General features: G+C 39.5%; 1 protein-coding gene across 21 annotated transcripts in view; it reads left to right on the top strand.

Annotated features, from left to right (window-relative positions):
* Positions 1–24,739, top strand: part of ROBO2 (roundabout guidance receptor 2) — an 815,523-nt gene that overhangs the window by 381,169 nt on the left and 409,615 nt on the right. The window lies entirely within an intron of this gene.

Raw genomic sequence — 24,739 nt, 5'->3', positions numbered from 1 at the left:
TCTCTTCTCATGTGGTGGCCAAAGTATTGGAGCCTCATCTTCAGAATTTGACCTTCCAGTGAGCACTCAGGGCTGATTTCCTTAAGAATGGATAGGATTGATCATTTTGCAGTCTATGGGACTCTCAAGAGTCTTCTTCATCACCATAATTCAAAAGCATCAATTCTTTGGCGATCAGCCTTCTTTATGGTCCAGCTCCCACTTCCATACATCACTACTGGGAAAACCATAAAAAGGTAAAGGTAAAGGTACCCCTGCCCGTACGGGCCAGTCTTGACAGACTCTGGGGTTGTGCGCCCATCTCACTTAAGAGGCCAGGGGCCAGCGCTGTCCGGAGACACTTCCGGGTCACGTGGCCAGCGTGACATCGCTGCTCTGGCGAGCCAGAGCCGCACACGGAAACGCCGTTTACCTTCCCGCTGGTAAGCGGTCCCTATTTATCTACTTGCACCCGGAGGTGCTTTCGAACTGCTAGGTTGGCAGGCGCTGGGACCGAGCAGCGGGAGCGCACCCCGCCGCAGGGATTCGAACTGCCAGCAAGGTGATGTCTCTGCTTTTTAAGATGCTGTCTAGGTTTGTCATTGCTTTTCTCTCAAGAAGCAGGCGTCTTTTAATTTCGTGACTGCTGTCACCATCTGCAGTGATCATGGAGCCCAAGAAAGTAAAATCTCTCACTGCCTCCATTTCTTCCCCTTCTATTTGCCAGGAGGTGATGGGACCAGTGGATTTATTTAGGTAGGAAGTATTTATTTTTGTCTATCTCTCCTGCTGTGATTGGATGACCCCACATTCTAGTATTATGAGAGAGGGAGGAAAAACAAGTTTCTCTAACCAGTTTATTTACATCGTGCATAATATTATGAACCTCTGTCACATTCCTCCCTTGTCAACTTTTTTCAACACTAAAATCCCCATATGTTGTAACCCTTTCTCTTAAGGGAGTCGATCTATCCACCTGATCATTTTGGCTGATTTTTCCCCCTGGACCTTTCACAGATCTACAATATACTTTTTGAGATATGACAACCAGAGCAGTACACAGTATTCTAACTGTGGCCACACTATTTGTTGTAAAGGCGTTATACTCTTAGCTTTATTTTCAGTACCTTTCCTAACAATCCCTAACATGGAATTTACCTTTTTCACAGCAACCACACACTGATCAATTGTGCTAAAGGAACATTAAGTTTGATATAATGTTTTCTAGTTGTTGTCAAACCTCTTGCCTTTAGTGGAAGATAAATCACAGATACAACTGTGGAACAGTCCTGTAAACAATCCAAAATGCACTTGTTTCAGCAAATCCCCTTTGAGTATAATAGACTTTCTCTGGTTCAGGTTTGTGTTTATCATAGACAAAATATCAGCCAAACTTATAACATGCTGGCACAATAAAACAGTGGATTCTAAACTTTGTTCTGTCTAGTATAAATGCCTTTTGCACAATAAAATATAAATATTAGGATAATACAGCACATTGAAAACTCACTATGGACAACTCTGCATCTTTATTTCTTAACACCCAAAGGTTACTGGAGGATAAAATACATTACAAAAAACTACAAAAGTCATTACTCAGTAGAGTAATCAAAGAAAGTTGAAGGACAGTTGAAGAAGAAGAAGAAGAAGAAGAAGAGGAGGAGGAGTTTGGATTTGATATCCCGCCTTTCACTCCCTTTAAGGAGTCTCCAAGCGGCTAACATTCTCCTTTCCCTTCCTCCCCTACAACAAACACTCTGTGAGGTGAGTGGGGCTGAGAGACTTCAAAGAAGTGTGACTGGCCCAAGGTCACCCAGCAGCTGCATGTGGAGGAGCAGAGACGCGAACCCGGATCCCCAGATTACGAGCTACCGCTCTTAACCACTACACCACACTGGCTCTCTTGGAAAAGTTCCACAGCCCATTGTGTGTCCACGTTAGCAAGATGTTGTACTGCACACCTTGAGAAACAATACTAGGACATACATAGATAACATAATTTCACAACTGAAATTTCTCGTGTCTTCACATCTTATTCAATTCAGGGTGTTAGGACACTATTTCATAAATAAGTGTTGGCACAATTCATAGTTTCAAATAACTCCTCAAAGTTTTTCTCAGTGGGAGTTACTATCTAGCAAGTGTAGTCTTTGAAATGTTGCGAAAACATGCATCAAGGATCAAAGTACAGTGATGCTAAATTGTATGTCGTTTTAACATGTTGATCAATGTTGATCATAATTATAATTTGTATTACTTTTTGCAGCATTTACTTGAGCACAGGTTTTTCCTGCAACTGAGTTGACTAGCTTAAATAACAACAAAAAAACAACAACCATCCAAACACAAGCTCAATTCATTTTGTCTATTTCTTACATTCCACATTGCTACACAGTGGTACCTCAGGTTAAGTACTTAATTCGTTCTAGAGGTCCATTTTTAAACTGAAACTGTTCTTAACCTGAAGCATCACCTTAGCTAATGGGGCCTCCTGCTGCTGCCACGCCGCAGGAGCACGATTTCTGTTCTCATCCTGAAGCAAAGTTCTTAACCCGAGGTAATATTTCTGGGTTAGCGGAGTCTGTAACCTGAAGCGTATGTAACCTGAAGTGTATGTAACCCAAGGTACCACTGTACAAATATTAATTACAAACGAATAATGATGTATTATGGAGTTGGACTAGATGTTCCTCAGGGTCTCTTCCAACTCTATGATATAAGAGATATGATGTATTCAGCAGTGCACATTCTGCCTCTTTGGTCTGAAATAAGGCCTTTTGTTGTCTTACTGCTGTTGGAAGGACTAGTGTGCCTTTGATTGTCACCTGGGTTCCCACCCCTTATAACAATTATGTAAAAATGCCAATGCCTTGGTTGGCTGGCTATTTAGAAATTATATTCATGATTTCCTGCCAGCAGGCTAGCTTTTGGAGCTAGTTTCTGCATGTTTGTGGGAATCTCTGTTTCGTTCTGTGGGAAGCAGATGGTGTTCATACTTTTCAAAAATTAAACACTACATGTTATTTGTTCAGGCAAAAATCCCATTACACATACATGTGAGCTAGCATTAGATGAAATCCAGGTTTCATGGGGGGGGGGTTTGGAATCATTACAAACAATATTTATACCTAATGTTCTCTTAATGATAAAGGTTCCTTTTGTATTTCAAAGGCATCAGTACAATGAGGGTGAGACTTCTTCTAAGGTTTGACAAACAGCTACATCCCACATCTCTTGACTTTTACAGCTTATGTTCTTGATGCTGCTTTTAAAGCTGGGCCATGTATTGGGCAAGTGGGCATTTGCTTAGGGACACTGGTCTGAAGATGAACCTTTGGAGCTATTGCTTCTGTTCCCTAACCCATTTTTACAACTACCTGGAATACAAGTAGCCCAGCTAGAAAACGGCTAATTAAGAGTAAATTGGGCAACCATGTCTCAGAAAAAAAGCAGCTGTGTTTTGTGAGAGAAACATTTTTGTGCAGGCAAGATGACCCATCCGAGCTGTTTCAAAGCCAACCCACGTACATAAACATGAAAATCATGTACATATTCTTAAGTGGGACATTTATATTTATTTTGCTAAAAGAATACAAGCCAGGGAACCAACAAGATATACTTGTAAAAGCAAAAGCAACCCGCACAACCCCCGAACACAAATTTGTGCTGCACTTCACAAGCGACTGTGTAAATAGTCTGTACAAAGCAGCCCTTAGCAATACAAGTATTAATTTTACTACTTCAGGTTAAAGAGGAAAAGATTTGTGTTCTTTTAAAGGAAGTAGTAAATACAGCCATCAAGTACAGAATTGGAATAGTGAAAACGGTCTTTGAGACTGTTTTTCTACCTTCTTTATGAGCAGAGTATACTTGATGCCGCATCTCTGAAGCTGTGGCAAACATGTTAGCACTTGTGTGTTCCCTTTGCATCCGGTGCTTAAAATAGACTAAACAAAGGGCTCTCAAAGGAATAGTATTTGGACTTAAAGTGCTACACACTTTACAATACATTCTCTCTCTTTTTGAAAAGGGCATTTTGTTTTTTGCTTTAATTTTGTCTAGGCTGAATTTGATTTTTTATTTATTTATCACTCTTCTAATCTCACCATTGGAGGTTTCCAAGCAGAGGTTGGATGGTCATATGCCATGGATGCTTTAGCTGAGATTGTGTGTTTAGCTGAGATTCCTGCATTGCAGGGGGTTGGACTAGATGACCCTTGGGAACCTTCCAACTCTCTGATTCTATGATTCTGATGTAGTAAACATTCCAGGAAAAGAGCATGATATTGCAATGAAAAGACACCAGGTGGGTCTCTTCCCTCGCCCAGGTCTGTACTCTGTTTTAGCCTGTATTTGGGTAATATGCAAATAGGTTTCCAGTGTAATAAGGCAACCATATTGTTGGAACAGGCCCTCACATGGATTGATAAGACTAAAACTGTCCCCCCAAAGGAAAGTGAAACTGAGTAGCTGTCTTCAAATTCTCACATGAAAGCCCTATCAAATTCCCAGTTTCCAAGAATTGTTCTGCACACTGCTCCTTAAAGGGGGCAACCATAGGTCTAGTTCTCCAATTTGTTAAGGTCACATCTTTTGCAGACTGGGAGTGGCCACCAAGACCATATAACACCAGTCCTGAAAGACCTACATTAGCTTCTAGTACGTTTCCAAGCATAATTCAAAGTGTTGGTCCTGACCTTTAAACCCTAAACGGCCTCTGCTCAGTATACCTGAAGGAGTGTCTCCACCCCCATCGTTCAGCCCGGACACTGAGCTCCATCTCCAAGAGGTTACAGAGAACCAGGCAGAGGGCATTCTTGGTAGCGGTGCCCACCCTGTGGAATGCCCTCCCACCAGATGTCAAGGAAATAAATAACTATTTGACTTTTAGAAGACATCTGAAGGCAGCCCTGTTTGGGGAAGTTTTAAATGTTGTTTGTTGTATCATGTTTTTAATATTCTGTTGGGAGCCACCCTGAGTGGCTTGGGAAACCCAGCCAGATGGGTGAGGTGGGGTATAAATAATAAAAATAATAATTAATGTTAGTTACCTGAATTACCTGCTTCCAGAATACCATTGTCTACCTCAGAGTACTAGTTCTTTTCTAGTAAGTGGTAAGTGTACCAGAGAGTTTAAGCTAATGATTACATTTAGCATGTGTAGGAGGATGATGTGCATGAGAATTTTGTTGCAAGAAGTGACTTTTTTGTAGTATAAAGTTTGCTGGTTGTCACTGGCAGTTAGATAGCTGTATAGATTGGGCTTTGTAGGTTGCTTTTTCTTTACTGTGACTTCTGGAAACCTATTTTGTGTTGGGTCAAGGGGAACATCTACATCAGGGGTCAGCAAAATTTTTTTGGAGGGGGCCGGTTCAATGTCCCCCAGACCTAGGTGGTGGGCCGGAATGCGCATGCGGTGGAGGGGGCTTCTCTCTCCTCCCAACCCCTCGCCTCCCCTGCCTACCTCCTCTGCTGCTCTGCCTGCGGTTGGGAGCGGCATCTCTCCTTTTCAGGCTAGCTTTCTTGGGCGGGGAGCCAGGGGCCAGCAGGTGCGCCATACTCCAGCCCACAGCATGGCCATGGGGAGAGGCAGGAGGGCAGACGGCAAGGCTTCCTATCAAAGCCCAGCCCCCTTCCTCTGCAGGTCAGAGAGAAGCCAGGAAGAAGGAGGGAGGAGACAACAATGCTGGGGGGAGGGGGGAAAATTGCAAAAAAAATTCACCTGGGGGAAAAAAAGGCAATCGCGCTAATTCAAGTAGCGATTGCAGAACCGTTTGCAGGCCAGATCCAGAGGCAATTGGCCCAGATCCGGCCCGCAGACCTTAGTTTGCTGACCCCTGATCTACAGGTTTACAGTACTTTCCAATGCAACTTTTCTGTCTACTTTAGCAGATGGTGATAAGTGAGATACTGTGTTGTGTAGTGATCTGAGTGTCAGACTAAGTCCCAGAAGACTTAGTCCTATGCAGCCATGAAGCTCTCAACTGGGTGTTCTTCAGTCACTGCCTCTCAGCCTAAACTGCCTCATATGGTTATTGTGGGGATTAAACAAGGAGGGGGAGATATGACACCTTGAGCTCCTTGGAGGGAAAGGTGGGATATAAATGCAATAAATATAGCTTTTTATTTATTATTTATTAATGCCCAGTATTTTTCGGGGGGGATTACTCAGGGGCAAAATAAAACACATACAAACACACAAAAACATATATTAAAAAGAATTTTATAAACAACTCAAGTTGCCAGTATAAGTCAAAAGTATGAGCATGAAAAACAGTCTTACTGAACTCTCACTGCTAATGACTTATCCTATGTACCTATTGCTCTATGAGTTTGACACAAAAGTTAAAATAATCATGCATTGTATACACAACTGCTTACCCGGCACTAAATGTGTAGATTTCCAGTGAACTGCTTGTCATAATTGTGCTACCAAGGATTGAGACAAAGAATTAATGGTCAGCAGCAAGAGACAGTAATCTCTGTAGTGCACCACTATTTAGTCATTTGTCATTGATTACAGGAGAAACTTCATGGAGGAAATTAACCTTTTAAAACTAAAATGTCACGTAGCATGCGTCAGATAGCATCTTGTTCTGGTGGGCTGGAGGCAAACCTTTATGGAAAGGACTAGATCTGCTTTCCTGCTGCTGTGTAAGTGTCAAGAGTCAAGAACCAGTTATGAGATATATTTTACTGGTACATCTGCTCTATAATCATAGATCTTCAGGCAATCATTCACTTGTTTTCAAAGAGTCTCATCTTTCAAGAGCCACTATGTCTGTGTGAAAACTGCTTCGTGCAAATTAAATCTAAAGTGAAAATAATAGATGCAAGTAACTGATTTTATACCTGCTTCCAGATTGGTTGCTTTTGAGACCTCTCTATCAGATGTTCCATGTTTTAGAAATAATGATTTAAGTCTAAGCCCTGATCGTGTATATTCTCAGTCAGACTATTCCTTGGTGTGCTTATGTGCTAGCACCTTTTCCCTAGATGGGTGTCCTATGATTACAGGCCCTTGACAGTGCAGATCATGACACGTGCAGGATCAGTGCAATCACATGCCATAAATAGTAAACACTGATGTGTTTTAAAACTACCTGCATTTTTTCCTTGAGCTTCTGGTTTCATGTATAAGTGCCAAAGCAAAAGTAGATGAAATTGATTTCTGCATGCTCTTCAGTTCAGTACTTAGAGGATAGTTTTCTCTGTGCATCTGCAGGATATTATTAACAATTTAGTTATCTAATACATATGTTGTCATTGATTTTAATGTTGGGGAAATATTGTGGACAACAATTGCAGTCTTTTCATAACTAGCCTTTCTGTAATGTTCTCCAACTGGATTTTGAAAAAAAATAATTCAAAATGTTGGAATCTGCCAATATGTGTCTATTTAAGTGAGCATATGAACTGTAGAGTTATTTTGCTTTGGTCTTTCATGTGAACTTGTTTTTATCATTATGAGTACCAAATTGTGACAGGGATTTAATAAGATCAGCCAGTTTTTAAAAATTCATCCCACAGAAGAAACACTTTGTTTCCAAACAACCTGTGCACAATTAGATTAGCTTTAAAACTCTTTGAAATTCTCCTGCATTTTTGTGTACATATGTAGAAATATTCAGGGCAAAATATTTTAACATAATAATGGAAATTGCCAGAGTACTTCCTCAAAAGAAAAAATGTCTAACATATTGAAACATATATTTGGTTAAAATTAATCATTTTGACTAATCATTTGCTGTTTCCTGAATACATTTTGACAATCAGTTTTTAGGATCAAATGCACTAGGAACATGTATCTGGCTTTGTATGACCCCAAATTCTTCTGTTACCATTTTAGCAGACAACATGCCTTTTTTCCTAAGTGATATTAGTTGCTAGGAGAAGTGCAATGGTCTGGTCTCCTCTTATCCTTCAGTGAAACCAAAGAGCATATTGAGTTGAAGAGAGAAATAGCACAGTATGAGCCATGAATCACGAGTTGTCTCCAATATGTCCACTTTGTTCCCACTTTTTCTTCCTGAAACTTTTGTTTTTACTGATAGTGCTTCTTTTCATCATCTCTTAAAAGCCATTCAAGGAAAGGGGAAAATGTGCGGTTGACAGTCCACTCAGAGTAACAAAAAAAAAGTGTAGAGAGTTATTCATTGGCCACATTAGTGACAGTGCATGACTTAAAGAATAGCTTTAGTCAACTTTCTTTAAACCAGAGTGATTAATACCTTCTGTTTTTACCAAGAAGAAGGGACAAGGAGAAAGGTCTGGTTCTGCCAGTTTTCAGCTTAGATTCTGGTTGCAAATAATAGCACTGCAATTGTGGATTTAAATGGAATAGGAAAGGGCATTAGTTTTCTGTGAATAGTTCCCCTTGTTTCCCACCCAAACTGCTTTATTCTAAAGCTTTTCTCTTTTCACTCCCTTCCCCTTCTTTTATCAACTGAAACTTCATTTATTTAAGGATTTTAAGAAACATTACTTGCTTCCTATTTCCCATTCAAACTGTGGCACCGGGAGCAGTTTAGAATATCACAGCATTTTGAAAACTGAAATAGCAGTTTAAAAATAATACTATAAAACACAAATGGAAGGCAGGCAGTATCAACCATAAATTCCATAGTCCAGTAATGAGTCTGTACAGGAAAGACGAAGTGGTATACTACCGGTTACTGAAAAAGGCCCTTTTAGCCACATCCACTACCTGAGAATGAAGCAGCAGAGTTTGGTTTATAATTATAAACTGATTTTTCTGGGGAAGCATAACCACATTCAGAACAGGCCTGATGGAGCTTGTTTGTTGTTCATCATCCATCCAAGGCACTCAAACAATCCACTGCCTTATGGTGATTGAAAACATTTTGCTGTGCACTACATTTTAGTGCAGTTCAGAGATTACAGTTAAGTTGCCTAATACTGATCATTAAACTAGCATATGAAAAGTTAATATGTGGATGCAGAATTTTGTTATCTGCAAGGTTATTCATAGCAAGCTATAAGAGTGGTCTGAAATTCAGTTAGTTCAAAGTGTAGTAGCCCATCTGATTAAGGGAGCAAATGGGAGCATATTACATCTGTGCTAAAGCAACTGCATTGTCTCCTTATTATGAATCTGCCAAACTCTCCATAACACATTCTTCACACCATTCATATTCTTATACAGTACAGTCATACCTTGGTTGTCGAACACCCTGCAACTTGTACATTTAGGCTCCAGAACACCTCAAACCCAGAAGTGATTGTTCTGCTTTGTGAACGTTATTTTGGAACCCGGACATCCGACAGGGCTTCCACAGCTTCTGATTCAGAAGCTGCGATTTGGTTTTCGGACATTTTGGAAGTCAAACGGACTTCCGGAACGGATTCCTTTCGACTTCCAAGGTATGACTGTACATCTTTTTTTTTTTAAGAATAATTTTTATTAACCGACCAATCACATTAAATCAAACCAAATTACATAAATTCCAAATTACACAGCCGAATTTTAAATTTTTGTTGGGGGTACCCATATTTCAAGTTCCGAAGGGATCCAATCAACTTCTTGCTTCTTACTGCTGTTTTAATGTCCACAAATCTAACCTTATGATGTTCACAGTACTATCCAGTCCTTTCTTATTATTTTTCCACATCTCTTGTTGTTATTTTCATATAGTATGACTGTACATCTTTATCACGCTGTGCTTACCTTTTTTCTAAACTAGACTATGACCTTTTTATTCTTAGGGAAGTTGTTCCAACTGCCTGCTCATTTTTCTTAAACTTTTCCAGCTCTACAATATATTTTTTAAGGTGAGGGAGCCAGAACTGCTTACAAGTATTTCACCTGTGGTCTCATCACATATTTTATAACAGCATTATGATATTGGCAGTTTCTTTTTCAATCTCTTTCCTAATGATCTCCAACATGGAATTCGTCTTTTGAGAACATACATTATCTAGTCCTGTTCGTAGTCCAGGTTCAGGCATAGTTTTAGAACTGTATTAGCTTGATGGGTTAACTTTATTAGGAGAGGATGGGAAGGTGTGACACTATCAGTTCTCCTTGATATCTCTATGGCTTTTACTACCGTCTGCGATGGTATCCTGCTTGTGAATTTGGAATTGAGGGCACAGTGTTGTCATTGGAAGCTCAAGGGGTCTCTCTGGCAAGGATTGTCCTTTACCAGCTCTGGGTTTTTTCCTGGACAGGAAGAGCCTTCTCACATTGATCTATGCATTAGTAACTTCTAAATTGGACTACTACAATGCACTGCATGTGGAGCTGTCCTTGAAGCTGGTTTAGAAGTTACAGCTAGTGTAGAATGATATTGTAATGGGATAAGGGGGCTGCTCGTGCGTAAGCGCTTAAGCCCTCAAAGCTTTGCAATCAGTTTCTAAACTCTCCCAGTCCGCGGAGCCATGGGTGCATGACTACCTCAATCGCTGGCAGAATCCGTCAGTGGGCGCTTCCGGAATTTACGCCAACATAAGAGTTCCTTGACGGAAACTCTCCTTCTGGATTCTCTGCGTGACAGTTTCCTGCGCGGAGTAGGCGTCCCCAGCGGAGGTCCTGAGCCCTCCGCGCTGTTCTCACTGGAAGTATCTTGGAGCCATTCCTCCGACTGTGTTTCTGCAGGAACTCTCCCTCTCCCCCTGCTGGTTCCTTCCTCAGCATCCGAGGGTCTCCTAGCCTCCTTGAGCCCTTCCACCACCTGACTCTCCGATGGCAGTTCCCTGACAGATATGGCTTTCTGGCTTTCTGAACTGGCCTACCACACATAAAACTGCACCAATTGCCTACAAGCCCACTTTAGTTACCTTTAATGGCTTAAGAAGTCATATACACCTTGGGGTCAGGATTCCTGAAAGAATAGCTCATTTATTAGGATCTATCTGGGAAGACTTTATTGGCACAGGAAAGAACCTTCTTGTTTGTAGTGCCCGTTTTTGACATTGTACCCCCTGTGATAATGCTGATGCCTACTCTTAAATTTTAGATGCCGTCTGAAGACTTGGATATTCTTTCAGACTTTGAGTAGCATATAGTGCCAATATTGATGTCTTTAGTAACTGTATTGTTAATTTGAGTTGTAACCTGCTCTGATATTTCTGTGCAATGAATAACATGTATATGAGAGAAGTTAGGTAGCCAGCCATAAATCGACAGCTGAATCATTTCACAATGAAGGAGACATCCTAGCGCTCTGGTACTTTCTGACTCAAAACTTCTCCAGTGTTCTGGTTTTTTTTTTCTTTTTCAATAAGTTCATCAGACTTATTATGAAGCTTGTGGCAAAACCAACTTGATAATAGTCTAATCTTATAGTAATCTTACCCTTTTTAAAATTCAAATGTCCTTATTCGTGAGCTTTTCCATATTGGATTTCTGCCATTGAGCCCCTGAACCTCAATATGCTTCTGAGCTTCTTTTTTAATCTGATGAAGCCAATTATTATTAAACTATTTGTAAACGAGCAGTAGATGCCTATCTTGAGGAATTTCAGTCAATTGTCATTATGCATACTATTGATTAGGTTTTCTTTGTTCAGTGATAGCCTGTCTTTACAGAATGTTAAAGTGCTTAGTAAACAGCAGTAAAATTAATTTTATAATATAAAATATTGCTATGAAATCTATGCTTCATAAAGAGGGGAAAATACACTTTGTAGGAAAGAACGATTTTGTATGCAGAAGAGAGGTTTGTGTTTATTATAAATAATGCACATGGGGAGATGATTAGATTAAAGAACTGGCCTTTCACCTTGAAGGCCACAGTTCAAATTAAACCTTAGGTTGTAAGTAAATTGAGATGAATGGGTTTAGCTTTGTCCCTGGCGTAAAGCAGTCTATATCTCAAAAATCACCATACATCTGTTTTTGCAAACTTGGCATAATTGGCATTCTCTTAGGACAGTGCTGGCATTGAAACTATTGCTTATCACTGAGGAAGATGGTCTCTCCAGGTCAGGGTTAAGATCATTGGCAGGTCTATGAAGAAAACCTTGTTTGTCTGTATTAATGATCCATTTTTCTCATATTAGAAATAATGCTAAAGGTGCTCATATGAAGTTTATGCTCTTGTTTTAATATGTTAAGGTAGATAAAAAGAAATAACACTTTTAGATAGTGCCTTTTCACTGAACTTCAAAGTTCAAATCTTCACCAGCATTTTAAAAAGCAACAGTGACAGTTATATTAAGGTTTAATCATGGGCATTTGATGTTTGTGAGAATTCAGAATATAAAATGCATTTTAATTAGTTCAGCATTTGTTATTGTTTGTTGAATTTGAGGACTAGGTTGAATGTTTTTGAATAATGTCAGTGGGTTTTCCCAGGAGGTAATCTGGTTCTTGTCACTCCTTGCTTCATCATTACTTCTTCAAAGGAAAATAATGTCTTTAATAATATCACCCTTTTTCTGGGGAGAGATAACTTTCCCTGTTACATTTTCCTTAGTTGGCTGATGGAGGGTTAGAATACCCCCCATCAATGTCCATCTGTTGTAGCTGAATAAGTTTGCTCTTTTCTTTAATATAATGTGACCTTAGTTCACCTTGTGTCTTCCCTCCTTATTCCAGTGTCTGGTTGCAATTATGTTTTGTTGTTTTACAGTGTTTATATATCCAGACAGTACTAGATGTATATGCACAAATCTATTAAAAGTTTGTAGACATATATGTGTATGAAACACAGTTGTGACTGAAATTGGTCATTTGCGAATCCAACAGCCCTTTGATTTGCCACTTCGTTCCTTGTGCCTAGGGAGTTCTTTCTGCTTGCCTCATCCACATGGTTTCACACAAGACCCTTCCACGCAGCCAGTACAGTATTTGGGGTGGGGAGATGACTGGATAACTGTATAAATCTTTTTTAGCAAAATGTATTCAGGCATAGTGGTTGAGTGATACACTGTTTGTACTTTAAAAACCTTTAAAATATGTGCGTTGTTTAACTTTGCTGGAGTGATGGTGGGTTTTTGTATCAAGTCTGAGTAAGATTCATGTGATTTGCTCAAAATATATAGATATCTGTTATGCATTGAGATGTTGCTGTTGGAGTGTGATAAGGAACATAGATTAAATAAGAGCATTCTTCTCCACTTTCTCAAAGTCACCTGCTACCTCTGTACAGAGTAGGGCTAGGCAAAACTTGATTTTCAACATCACAATATATCACCAGCTAAATATCACAATACTTCAAGATATCAAAATATATATCTGTGGCAGCGGAGGGCCTTGCTGGGCCTCCCCACGGCAGCAGGGGTCTTGCGGTACCTCCCAATGGTGGTGGAGGGTGCGCCATGCTTCCCCACAGCAGCAGAAGGGCTTGCCGCACCTCCCCTCGCCAGCAGCGGGTGTGCCACACTTCCCTGCAGCAGCGGAGGGCCTTGACCAGGCTCCCTGCAGCTAGGGCCTTAAAATGCAAAGTAGTAGATTTAATAAAAATATTAAATAAACTTCTGTATAATATATGTAATATATTTCCAACTAATTTAAGAGTAGTTTAACTGATTTACTAGTCAAGTTGCTATTGGGCATTTGAAACATGCCACAGAGTGCGTACAGAGTAGACCACACAGATGGAATCACTGAAGAGACGCAGAGAGATATTTGTAAGGTTTAATTACAAAACTCCTTTAACATACATCTTACATAGTGTCTATAATCACCCACCCATCCACCAGGGGGCAGAGAAAGGTACATACGGCACATAATATACCATTCACAATTGCAGACACAGCTAATTACAGTGACTTATCAGCACCTGCTACCCTACTACACAGCTGTAGAAAACTAGGTCAGGATATGCACCCTGGCTTTTAAAATGGTATACACCCTGTGAAACAATAATGAACCCTAACATTTAAATAAACTATTCAACAGTTGCATCTGCTTCCCCACTCAGAGGTCTAAGTGGAATCTATGCATGCACAAGCCATTCTTCTACTTTCCTGGGAGTAAGCCAGTAAGATACCAGTGAAGGTGGAAGAGTTTGCTGGTTTGTGTGACAACTTTTCATCATTTCTTATTGGTTAGGAGGGTGGAGGGAGAGAGCAACAAAGCATGAGACAGGTGCTTGCAAATTATCTGTAAAGTATCTGTTCAACTGAGCTACCCCCTGGGACATTGCCAAGTCTCAAACAGTTATCACAATGTTATTTCAATACTGGTATTCAACTGTATGGTGATTTATCACACAGCCCTAGTACAGAATAGGGGCTTTTTTTGCATGCCATTGCAAACTAATAAAATAATTGGTTATTAATGGTAGCCTAGAAAATTTATGTTGTTTGTCCTGATACCTATTTCAGCTGATCCTCCGAGAGGAAGGGAGCTGATGCTCACTACAGTAGCAAGCAACTTTAGGGAACTGATGTACCAACAAACTATATTAAAGATAAAATGTAATACAGTGGTACCTCAGGTTACATACGCTTCAGGTTACAGACTCCGCTAACCCAGAAATAGTACCTCGAGTTAAGAACTTTGCTTCAGGTTGAGAACAGAAATTGTGCTCCAGCGGCACAGTGGCAGCAGGAGGCCTCATTACCTAAAGTGGTGCTTCATGTTAAGAACAGTTTCAGGTTAAGAACAGACCTCCAGAACGAATTAAGTACTTAACCCGAGGTACCACTGTAATGTATTGTGGACAAAGTTTCATGCAAGGAAATTTCAGCTATTACAAAGTTACCAACAATTCTGCTAATTTTGGTATTACAAATAAGATATAAAAGGTCTACTTTTTGGTTTGAACTGGCAGCTATACAGTACTTAATTTTGTTGTAGTCATTTATAGGCACAAAGATTTAATAAAATCATATCCCTTACTGGCAGCTACTGTGTCACCTGTAGAACATATTGGCAAGCATAGAGAATGGTAGCTGTGCTAAGCCCTAAAAAGCTAATAGGGATTAACTTTACACAGAGGAGTTACTAATGAAGACATCGTAAAAAAAGGAAAAGAAAAATGGACTGCTGCATATGAAGTTTTTAAAGTTTTCTTTATTTTTCAGTGCATTAATGTTTTCGGTTGTCACTCTGAAATTACTGTCTGGCTGTTTCTTTAGCAGTGGCAGCATCCAAGAGGTGTATAGATCATGTAGATATGATGACGGGTGTGTGTACATATATGTTCTTGGATCTAGCTTACTGCAAAATAGAAAGAATTGTAAAATTGTAATGTTGTAGTTTACAATATTTCTGCAGATTAGTCTGAAGACCCAACAAAATTATGTTAAATTATTTTAACTGTGAATATGCATGCAGAACAGTACTGTAGCTCTCATAGATTTTCAGATAGTATTGGATCCAGGACTGAGGAGGGCAGCACTCACGCCTTGCCTCCTGGCAGTGGAGTTGCTGATGCTTACTTGGAGGGGTAAAGTGTAAGAAGTCAGTGCTTGTGGGCACATTAGTGGAGCCAGTCCAGTGCTCCCAATGCACCTGCAAAACGCCAACCTTTCCACTGTCTGTCTTCTGCCCTTCCCTCCTGGTAAGTGACACTATCCCTGCTGCTGGGAGGTCAGACTGCTCTGACTGCTCCTGGCAGCGTCAGATACTAAACTAATTTGCGGCCTGCGTCGTTCAGCCAGGATTGGTGGTCTTGCAATGTCGATTAAAACACCAGAAATTCAAACATTACAACAGCATTTTAACCTGTTGTCTGAAACTAAGTAGGGATGGTGCCATCCTAATTCTAATGGGAAGGAGTTGGCCCCGTTGTGCTGAAGGCATGACTCCTCACTGTCAGGAATTATGCTTCTGGTCCTTGGGAGACCACTAATACTGCTCTCAGATAATTTCAGTGATTGACTTGGGGCATATAGGGTGAATGAGTTTAATTCTATGACGTGTATAATTTGAGGGTAGCTTTGCACATTACGAGTTTAGAACAAAGAGAAAAAATAATGTTTCTTATAATTCTGTGAAGTATGAGAGAAGTGTTTTACACACAGTGACTACGTAGACTGGAGTACTGATGTACTATGCATTACCAACACTGAGAATCTGTGTCAAAAAAATTGTAATGCGTGAAGTGACCCTTGGTGAAGGTGAGTATTTAAGGCATATATACTAGTGTGATAGGGAAAGAGGAAAATGGTACCCTTTATCTCTGGTCTGCACTATCGCATTTAATGAGTAAAAAAAGCATCTATTTTCCATTCCCCCTAAGCTATTGCCTTCTGTTCCTCATACTTCATTTCAAAATCCATTTGGACAACTGTTAAGTATATTAAACCTATCCCCATCTCCATTTATCTAACAATTCCACCATTCTTTGCTAGATTCCTCCTGAGTGGTTTAACTACAAATACCTGGTGTGGTGATGTGGGTATTCATACCCCTGCTCAGCAATGAGGTTGACTACATTACATTTTCTGGTGGAAAATAATAGGTGGACATAAATAATCAAGAAGGGAAAGATTTAATGGGGCAAAATCTGAGCAGTTAGGTTAGGCTGTAATTTTTTTTTAAAGGGGCATGAATAGGTTAGATATTGTTCCTCTCACAACTTGATGCAATGTACCACACAAATACACTGAATAATTAATGCAAATTGTGCATTATCACATGGACTGATAAGTAGCTGGTGGAAAGCTATAAATAGAGGGTAGTGATAGGCAGCAATATACACATTTGGAGAAAGATGTCAGTTGGTTTGATATAGGGATTTTGTTTGGGCTCTGTTTTATATAACATCTTCATTAATAATCTCCACAAGCGGGTAAACTGCATGCTAATTAAATTCACAGATGACACTAAGTAGAGAGGTGTTACAAACATAGGGTGACCAGATTTTCTAAGTGAAAAATCTAGACCACCTGTCATTGCAGACACACAGAGCAAGTGGTGATTGAGGAAAGCCCACAAGCATTTGACAACTCTGAATGCGAAAGAAGGAAGAAAAAATGCATTCAGTTGCTTTAAAAAAATGTTATTCTCCTTTCAGCACATTATCTTAGGTATTTATCATTACCACAAGGGCACTATGTGTTAAAAACTGTATTTATTGTGCGCTTGAAAATGGTGAATCATAAATAAGTTTTCAAATGCATAGGAAAAGCAAGTGTTCTTATTTATATATAAAAAGAAAGGGCTTGATGCAAGTGTACTATTCCAACTGTGCAAAAGAGAGATAAGGACATGTAAATGCTCACAGGAATCATGTGAAGTGCTGAGTAATCTGAAATATTCAGCATGGATTTTGTGATTGTATGGATTGGAGCACATTTGTGTGTCTCCCTTTGTGGAATGTTGTGCATGGCTCTTTTCCATGTGAGCAAAACTTAATGTACATTCAGTGGCATTGCAGTGAAAGTTTCAACAATATTACGGAAAGAACCAGAAAATGAAGTCATAGAGTTATAGTCAATGCTGCTGTTCTGCTTATGCAGCAGACTTCCACTTGCATAACTGAACTTCCCTTTCCTTTCACCTGCAGCTCTCTGGAGAAATTTTTTTTGGTGGGATACTTTGCGGGGAGACGCTAAGAAGGGAAAGCCACTTTCCATGAGTTCAGTTCCATTTGCACAGTGTTGGGTGCAAGCCTTTGCTTTGGGAACATGTACAGTTCTGCTGTGTGTTAGAAAGTGTTCACCCCTTAAAGCTAAGAACTTGAAATATCGAACTTATGTTAGGGAACATACAACTGATAATACAGTAATACGTATAGAGAAATCGGATCAAGTTACAAGTGATTAGATAAGTTGTTTTTTTTAATTGAAAACTTATTTGTACAATATATGGAACATTTGTTAGGTTATTCAAGTACTGTTTTATCACAGCAGTGTGACAGAATAGAGGTATAATGTGTCCACTAGTTATATAATAATTGCCTAAATTGTAAAACATATTGAAGATCGGGTTGGCTTTTCCTGATTCTCCTCTCTATTTAAATGCAGAACTTTATATAATCAAACCTAAGTATAGTTTTCTCTAAAACCTTGCAGCTAACCCTCATTTGTTAGGTGTTTGTCCCCCAAATATATTTTGCAAATTGTTTTTACAATATTCATATCTGTGTATTACTTGTTCCCTGTATAACTGATACAATTGTATTATAACATATTACAATTGATTTTCTACTGGAATAATTTCTTATTGCAGGTTGCGTATTACTAAATATTGAAAATGACTTATGTGATGAGCCATGAATGTGGATTCATGCTCTGTGTTTTAGACTTTCACCCAAAGTTTGAGGCATTATTACCATCTTTTTAGACTTTAATTGTAACATACAAACATCTAAAATTTTAAACTGTTTTATTTCTCACTGCCTTGAAAAGGGAGTAATTTGACAGATTACCCTGAACCTGTGGGTTATTCAGGACCAGGAGGACATAGCTGATTTTTAACTGTATTTTTATTGCTTCTTTTGTGTCTTCTATTTTAATTTATTCTATGGAATTCAAATTGTAACACAATAAAGCAAAATACAATGTGTGTGTGAGAGGGGGGGTGGGGAGAGGGAATGAGAGAGTAGCAATAAGAATACAGTTAAAAATCATATAGCTCTAGCAGAGCACATTACAGTTCCTACAACAGGCAGAAAAATCATTAAGTGGTCAGGCAATACACTCAGCAGTTTTCAAGCGGGGTTAAAAATATTTGGGAACTACTGGTGTAAAAGACCAATTTTTAGGGGAAATATTTACTGACACTGATCAATATTGATCAGAAACTAGTTTAGTTATACAAACAATATAAAGTTGGGCATATGTCCTCCAATGTTTTTATATGAAAGGATTGCTGCGCCCTTTCATATTTCAAATGAGCTGCTATCATGTTAACTTTCAGTTATTGTTCTGAAGAAATATTATGCAGATAGCCAATTAGTGATGGACAAAATGGCCTTCATGCATCGCCATGTTTGTAACAAGAAGGGCAACAGTGGAAGTCACGTTCCTATTGAGAACGTTCTGTAGGCCACTGCTAGGCCATGATTAGCCTGACTGTGGAAGACAATTGTAGAGGCATCTGCTCAGTTAATTTTGAGAGAAAATTTACCAGATGGAGGCTGAAGATTTAAGTGATTAGAAGGTAGTAGATTGGAATACAAATTGGATTAAAAGAAATTAGATTGATATAAATCGAATTGAGTCACAACAGTTTGTGTTCTTCGTACCAAGGGGCAGTGGATTATGGGAGAAGCAGATGCTCCAATGAGATAGGAATTAATGTGGCTTTGACAGTCCATCTGGGAAGGCCTCACTATTGAGTACATCCCTAATCTCTCTCTCCATTTATCAATGCCATAATGTTAATTAGTACTTCATTCATTAAGTTACTTACGGGGGGGGGGGAATCTCACCCCTAGTCTCTCTCTGCTTGAGTATTTGTAATTGTGCCAGGAAACAGGAACCTCTCTCTAGCTGAACTAGCTACTGTTGACTCTTATGTTAGACCCATGTAGTTTTCTTCAAGCATGTGACTGCTTTTGGCACAGAGGAAATTTACTAGGCTTTGTTTTGCAATAAATTTCTCTTCATAAATCCAGCTGCATAGTTATTTGAAGTCCTGTCTTGATCCCTAAAGCACATCAATCCCGAGCTACTACTAACAACCACCCCCTTTTCCACCATTTTAATAAGGTTCTGTATATACTCTACTGTATATAGTTGAATAATATGTTATTTTATGGCCAGGATGTAGCAATCACATTAATGATGAGAGGCAGGTTCTTCCCTGAGGGGTGGAAGGGGGAGCAAGAAAGATTTGTGCATGTGCATGAACACACTGTTGGAGAGTTATATTTACAGCACCTGAAATTCATGACTGATGTTTGCACTGGTCTGCCCTAATTCTGTAGACTAGGACTAACATAAGCGTAGCTGACTTTCTGATGCATTATTTCATCTAAGCAGTATGCTGCAGGACAAATACTTGCTTTTAGAGAGCCTTAGAATCAGCCAGTTGGATAACTGTGAACACTTGAAAGTAAAAACATGCCCTGAAAAAGAAGCCACAAATTTTGCCTTGAAAGTCAACTAGTTTTCTGCTTGAAATTTTCTACAAGCTAAAACAGTGTGCTGAAAAGAGCAGCACTTTTTAGAGGCTTGAGTGGTTAGAAAATGTTCACACACACACACACACACACACACACACACACACAGTGCATTTTACAATCAAAGTGTTCCTGAGTAAGACAGACATGGCGAACAGTTGCATGAGAGTGGTTGAGTTTCAATAAGCAGCTGAATCGTGCATTCTTCTCAAAAGTTTTCAAGATGCATCTCTCCTTCTCTTGCGGCACCACAGATTAAAAAAAAGCTTGTCATGTTTTCCAAACTCAGGCTTAATGTTTGTTTTCCACAAGCAAACCACACATGGTAGTCAAGGTTTTCCACTCATTGTTTGTGTGGAGGCAACAAAATGTGAGCCTAGGTTTGGACAACATAATAAGCTAGGCTTGCGTGAACTATGGTTTAATGCAACTTGTAAACTTGGCCAATGTGTGAGCAATGTGAATAAAGAGTCATTCATTTTCCCATTAATAAATATTGAATTAAGCTCATATCACAATGAAATTACATATGGAATGTGGACAATGCAGAATGAACTATTCTCTAATCTTTTACTACATTCCTTCATTGATAAATCATAAGCAGGCTCTTGAGAAGGAGAATAAAAGTGTTGAGACACTATAATGACCTCTGTCATTATATAGTATGGCTTTACTTTAATTCTGAAATTTTACCTTTTGAAAGTTCAAATTGTTATCTTTTATTTGGTTAAGATAATGCCAGTGTGTTAAAATAAAGAATATTGGTCAAAAGTGCTCCCATATTTTTGAAGACCCTCAGGACTATCTTAATCTTGTTTGAGACAATGATCTGCCATCATCATTGATCTCCTTAGCTTCAGTTACATGCAACATATGTGAATTGTGAAAAGTTTAAATATTGTTATTTTATTTGGAGGCAGAAACAGACAGCATGCATTATGCTTACTGAAAATATGCAGTCAATTAATGTTTATGACCTGAAATGGTACCATCTGTTTCCTCAGCCTATCCCTTTCGCTTTACTACTACTTTTAGATCTTATTCACAGATTTATTGCCATGGTGGTAAACAACATGAAGACTGCTTTCCTATTCTGTCACCTTTCATTCCTGTGTCCTTGTGCAGTACTGCTCATGGTGGAACAAAATGGATTAAATAAATCACACCATGGGTAAAAGCTTTTAAAAGAAGCTTTGTCATAGCTGTACACTGAAGCATTATACAATTTCTGCTTTGTGATGGCATTGTGGTGTACGTTAATGGAAGCAGAAAAGATATTAAGTCAATTAAAAAAATTAAGACAAAAACATTGACCTAGAAGATGTATGAAATGGTGCCACCTTTTGAACAGAACAAACAAGATACCAGGCTTAGAAAAAAGAAATGTTATACATAGCATGCTGTATAAGTAAGATTATTGTCATTCTTCAGAGAAATCTGATGTGCTTAGTGAAATAGAAATTGTAACCTGGAACATTCATCAAAAACTCCAGTGAGACACTATACTAGTGCTTTATTACATGTGACATTCCTGGTATCTGCCAACCTTGACTGTAACTCAATGAAGCAGGAGAGCTGAGGAAAAATCAGTAAGTACTGTCTAAACAAGTGCCAAGAGTTGGCATAGTGAATCAGTGTGTGTGTTCTGTCATCAGGCCCAAGGGCATTCCATTTAATCCTGATGGCAGAAATGAGTGTTAAGAGTTGAGCGTTACAGGCCAAAAGAATAAATAACTGGGTTTATATTGAATAGGCAGTGGTGCGAGGGTGTCATCAGCAGAAAGAATCACCTTGACTGTGAAAAGAGAAGAAGAAAGATGGTGGTTCCAGACTGAATAAAGAAATGCAGCACTTGTTAGCCCAGGTCCTGGCTGCTGAGGAAGCTGGCAGTATTGGCTTGTCATCATAGCAACATCAGAAATGATTAAAGGTGATATCATTCAGCATTCTGATTCCCACAGTGACCACATAGAGTTTTCTGGGAAGCACAGAATCAGCACGTGAAGGCAGTTTTACTGTAGCAAATCACAGAGGAAGCTTGTATAGAACACCTGGAATACATCTGTCATGCAGTTTTCCCTATAAGTCTGCGTTCCACATTACAGTGGTGCCTCGCAAGACGAAAAGAATCCGTTCCGCGAGTCTCTTCGTCTTGCGGTTTTTTCGTCTTGCGAAGCAAGCCCATTAGCGGATTAACGGATTAGCGCTATTAGCGGCTTAGGGGTTTAGCGGATCAGCTGATAAGCGGATTAGCGGATCAGCTGATAAACGGCTTAGCGGATCAGCTGTTAAGCGGCTTAGCGGATCAGCTGATAAGCGGCTTAGCGGCTTAGAAAAAGGGGGGGGAGGAAAAAAACCCCCGCAGGAACTTGCAAGACATTTTCGTCTTGCGAAGCAAGCCCATAGGAAATTCGTTTTGCGAAGCACCTCCAAAACGGAAAACCCTTTCGTCTAGCGGGTTTTCCGTCTTGCGAGGCATTCGTCTTGCGGGGCACCATTGTACATTTTTAAAACATAAGAGTTTTCTCTGAATCACATTCAGAACCATATCTAGAAATCTCTTGGTCAAGCTAATGATATTTTTAAATAGTGGCATCAGATGAGCATTCTGCCAGATACTGAATGGGATCTGTAATCTGAGCTAATTAGGCATGTCAGAGTTGTTGTAAGACATTTTCAGTGTAAAATACGATTCACAGTAATGTTGTAGTGTCTCCATATTAGAGATGCACTCATTGTTGAACACTGTCAAATACTCAAAAGTTACTTTATATCTTCCTGAACTATATGCTGCATTCTACCTAGCACACTATTGTCTTTACTAATATGTAACACTTGGTTCCTTTGACTAGAAAATGCATTACTGTGATAGTGACTTTCAGTGTTGGGAAAAATATTCAGCTCATAACTCCAATACTTTGCTGATAGCAACTTAGCACCCCTGCTTCTACAGTTTTCCACAGTAGATTTGGCTGTGTAGATTCCTGTTCCATAAGTGTATTGTTTCCTTGGTAGTCGGAGTTTCATTGATTGGTTCCCTGTCATAAGGTATATTTTCCAGAAGTATAACCATTATTTAATGTCTTTCATCTGGACATGTGAAGTGTGACATTTGAAAAGTATAGACTTCCAGTTGACTTTGGATAATACACATGTTTTATCCATGAAAATTTCACATGTGGAATTCACCACTTGATTCTGTAGTCAGTGCATGATGAATGTGCCATTCTGAACAGAACCATTCAGGTAACTTTTCTATCTGCTTGTGTGATTTACCAGTTAACTTAAAAATCAGTTATTTACATTTATTTAAAGTTGAACTGCTGTTAGTGGTGCCATTAGGGCAAGAGACTTCAGGACCCAACAGCCCTAGGAGATGCTTTACGCTAGCAAGAATTACAGGACAATAGTAGTTGTGCCTGTCACTATCTTAATTTCCCCAGAGTGGTTTCCAGAAGCTGGCACTCTGGAAAACAAAGTTAGCAGCAGATGAGTATGGCTGGAGCCAGTTGGGTTGGTACTTGGTTCCACAGTACCAGCTGCTGTAACATAACTGGTGTTAGAATAAGAATAAAGGAACCTATTATTATTATTATTATTATTATTATTATTATTATTATTATACCTGTTCCTATCAGTGCCACCTATTAAGTGTGCCGGAAAGCAGATTGACAGGGTGACTATGGTAGTTGTCCCACCAATTCCCTGCCTTACCACATAGCTGCTGAGCCAAGTAGCTGTCCAATGCCTGAACTGAACAGCTCACCTGCCACTAATGACTATAGGCCATCACTATCAAGTAGTCTACTAAGAAGTTAGTCACACTGAGTTCAATAGGATTTACTGCCAGGTAAGTGGGTATAGGTTTACAGCTTAACTATATCCTGCTACATTAGTAAAACAGGGCAACAAACATACACAACAAAACCAAAACACTCCAGTTCAGCGTGCATCATCAGTGTAAAAGATGCATATTTGAAATATATGTTGATGTTGATTTCAAGTGAAAACTGTCTACTTTGGTTGCATGTGGTTTTTATTGTTGGAAGCAAAACATAGTAGTTTCACCCTCAAGGCAAGCCATCTGCTACCTTTGGATACAAAATGGAACAAAAAGGCATCTTCAAGTTTATTTTTTTCTCAGATTTGGAGGAAGGAAAGAGTTGGCATGGCAGAAGGCTCTTATCAGTAAAAGTGTTTACATGAAGATAGGGATGGAGAGATTCACATTTTTAATTTGTAACAACATTCAGTTGATGAATTTCTGCATTAATGAATTGAAGTTTGAATGGAGTGTGTATGTTAGTAGGGCCTCTCTTGCACATGCAATTTTGCTGCTCCCTATACCTTAGAGCCTGCTACAGTGGTGCCTCACAAGACGAAATTAATCCGTTCCGTGAGGCTCTTCGTATAGCGGTTTTTTCGTCTTGTGAAGCAAACCCATTGACAGCTTAGCGGATTAGCGCTATTAGCGGTTTAGCGGCTTTTAGCGGATCAGCTGATAAGCGGCTTATCAGCGGATCAGCTGATAAGCGGCTTAGGGCTTAGGAAAAGGGGGGGAGGGGAAAAAACCCGCAGGAACTCGCAAGACATTTTCGTCTTGCAAAGCAAGCCCATAGGGAAATTCGTTTTGTGAAGCGCCTCCAAAACGGAAAACCCTTTTGTCTAGCGGGTTTTCCGTCTAGCGAGGCGTTCGTCTTGCGGGGCACCACTGTATGTTTGTGGGACACTGGGGGCCCACTGGCTCTGGTGATGCGTCTTGCTGCTCTGGTT

This window comes from Podarcis cretensis (genome assembly GCF_951804945.1).
Source record: "Podarcis cretensis genome assembly, chromosome: 4".
NCBI lineage: Eukaryota > Metazoa > Chordata > Lepidosauria > Squamata > Lacertidae > Podarcis > Podarcis cretensis.
This window is presented reverse-complemented; position numbering and strand designations above follow the sequence as displayed.